Below are 2,841 nucleotides of genomic sequence, written 5' to 3' on the forward strand. Positions count from 1 at the left end.
CTGCACAACACGCCAAATACGCATAACCTTCATTCCCATGCTTTACCATCTATCCCAACAAGGAGCTGTTTATTAGCGAGGGCGAACTCGTGAAATGATGTTTTATTAACAAAGTTCGGGAGGAACCTAAGCATATAAATCAGCCCGATGTTCCATCAGCAGTAATCACCTATCAGCCGAGCACGCTATCTCTACTTAATTATCTAGGCTGGTTCACCATCAGCAATCACCTATCAGCCGAGCACGTAATCTCTACTTAATGATCTAGGCTGGTTCACCATCAGCAATCACCGTATCTACCCTATCAGCTCCTGCAAGCTCTATCATAAATAGACAAACAATCTTACCTGTTGCATCTTGTCAGATAAGCATCCCTCCTCCACCCCAGCTCCTCTCATTTTTCTAAAGTCCCGCAGGACCCCCGGGGGGGTGTGTTCTGGGCTCGAGCCGGTTCCGAGCCCGGAGCACTTGCTCTGAGCAGGGTAGAGTGCTCCGGGTTCGGATAGATCCGGCGGGCTCGGAGCCCACTCCCTGCACAACACGCCAAATACGCATAACCTTCATTCCCATGCTTTACCATCTATCCCAACAAGGAGCTGTTTATTAGCGAGGGCGAACTCGTGAATGACACGTTGCTTGTATAAACTGAGACAGGACAGTGCTGGAACAGTTGTCAGTGTTGCAGTTTAAATATGTGATGAGCCGTGAATTCCCATCAATGGCGCCGTGAATAACGAATCCCCATCTAATAGGTGAACAAAAAGAAGTGCAAGTTATTTGTTAAAAATATTTAAAGTATACTTGAGCACTAATTCATATTTAAAAATGAGCAATTAATGAATATAGGCATGGTCTAATCAGGAAATTATGAAGTGCTTGTGTAACAACCACAATATACTGTACAGACTATTATGGTAACAACAGCCAACTTAAATTTCAATATCGCTTGGTATTTAAAAATATACATTTCAACGTATTAGTAGTTAACTTGGGTTTGCACTTAGTTTATAACAACTAACCAGTCTGTGTGCTTATTTCCAATTGGTTAATGTATTAATTCACAAAATACATAAACATTTGTACCGTCACAATAGTGTTACCTGTAAATCGTAAACTAACCTAACCTTCTAAATTATCATATGCAGGTGATAATGAAGGTTCCAGCTAAACACCTTGTCATACCATTTTATGGTGCATTAACAGAACTAAAGGCTACCCCAACTATTTTTAAACTAACCTTATGAGGCGCATATTTCCATCAATGTGCCAAAGACTGTTGGGGTAGGGCACATGATACACTCTTCTGGCCACTGTGCAACTCCATCTCCTCGCAGCAGCTGCTGGGTTGACACGGACCAACATCTCACGCACCCTTTGCCGTGAAACCCTCAAACCTTCTGCAATAAGTAAGGCTCGCATAATCTAAAAGGGGTTTAATAAAAAGTTAATTCAGTCTGAAAAAACTAAAATAACAGATTTTATAGTGAGACCACCAAGGCTTACCTCGTTCCCAGAATTTGGAAACTCTACATGGAGTCGTCTAACTACATTTTCAAGCTCCTCCTCATCCACTACTGCCATTCTTCTCCTGATGGGAACACCAAGCAGCTTCGATCTCTTGTACAGAAATGAAGCAGAGCACCCCAACATTCTGGCCATTCGTCTGACAGTGTGACCTTGCTTCATTAAAAATTCTATTTGGTCACGAGTTATATGAATGGCTGGTCTACCTCGTCTACCTGAAATTGAAAAACTTAAACTTATTTGTCTTGCTGAATTTTAGCTCCTAATAATAACCAACAAATCATAAGAAAAACACAATTTATCATATGTATAATGTACTGCTGAAAATAATATCAACAACAGAGAATTTGGGGCTCTTGGAGTCACTCTTTCTGTTATTTTTAAAGGTGGAGTGTGATACAAAATATAGACCGTAAGGCTTCGAATTAATTTCTATTTAAAGTTACTGATGAACTTGATGTGTGTAACACTTTTGGCTTTTTCGTATCTCAAATAAATTGTAGATCTCTTTAGGCTTTGTTCTATTGTGATAAAATAACATTATATAGACCAACAGCTACTCATAACATTAAAAGGCACATTTAATTTGGATGTTTTATGTAAATATACAGTAAGCTACTGCAATTAAATCAAAACCATTTCAAAAGCCTAAAACTCACCTGAGCTATTTCGAGAGACAGAGAAAGCACCAGTTCCCTCAACCCGTGAATGATGCGAGGACACCATTGTTCGAAGATCGTCAAGACTTTTGTCAAGTTCTTCAAAAGTCTCCAGAGATAGTAAATGTGCAATACGCCGTGCGTTTATTAAGCAGTGATCAATTGCACGAAGTTCCCGCTCCGTACAAGTTCCCTGGCGTTGAGCTCTTTCAATATTTTGACATTTTCTTGCTATTTTGTCGAGAATAGTAGCCGCCATGGTTCCTAAATTCAGTATTAGTCTTCACTCTCATGCCAGTAACGTCATAGAAAACTGTTGTTAGCCATTAGCAGTACACTGCACTAGCATTAGGTAGGGAGTGAGCGCTCTGGTGTGGGGGAGGAGTTGAGCAAGTTAAGTTTCACGTCACACAACAGCAGATTCGACTAGGAGCAGGCACAATTCAGATATCTTAAAATATAATTGTGACTAGTCGAAACTGAATTCGAGATATCTTTAAATACTTTGCGTATGTGTGACTAGATAATTTTAGATATCTATGACATCATTACAGATATCTCAAATAGAGTTTTGACTAGTCAAAACATATTTACAGATATCTCGAATCAGATTTCTTACTAGCGCAATTATAATTGCAGATATCTCTAATTATCAATG

At 39.6% G+C, this 2,841-nt stretch overlaps 1 long non-coding RNA gene across 1 annotated transcript; it reads right to left on the bottom strand.

Moving 5' to 3' along the window:
- Positions 1-630: 630 nt before the first annotated feature.
- On the bottom strand, positions 631-2,535 carry LOC306895666. The gene is made up of 3 exons (XR_013786809.1): positions 2,184-2,535; positions 1,504-1,739; positions 631-745 (listed from the first exon to the last, which is right to left on the bottom strand). It is a non-coding gene; the product is annotated as an uncharacterized lncRNA (long non-coding RNA).
- Between the last annotated feature and the right edge of the window lie 306 nt (positions 2,536-2,841).

Source organism: Barbatula barbatula (genome assembly GCF_947034865.1).
Source record: "Barbatula barbatula genome assembly, chromosome: 6".
NCBI classification, from domain to species: Eukaryota; Metazoa; Chordata; class Actinopteri; order Cypriniformes; family Nemacheilidae; genus Barbatula; species Barbatula barbatula.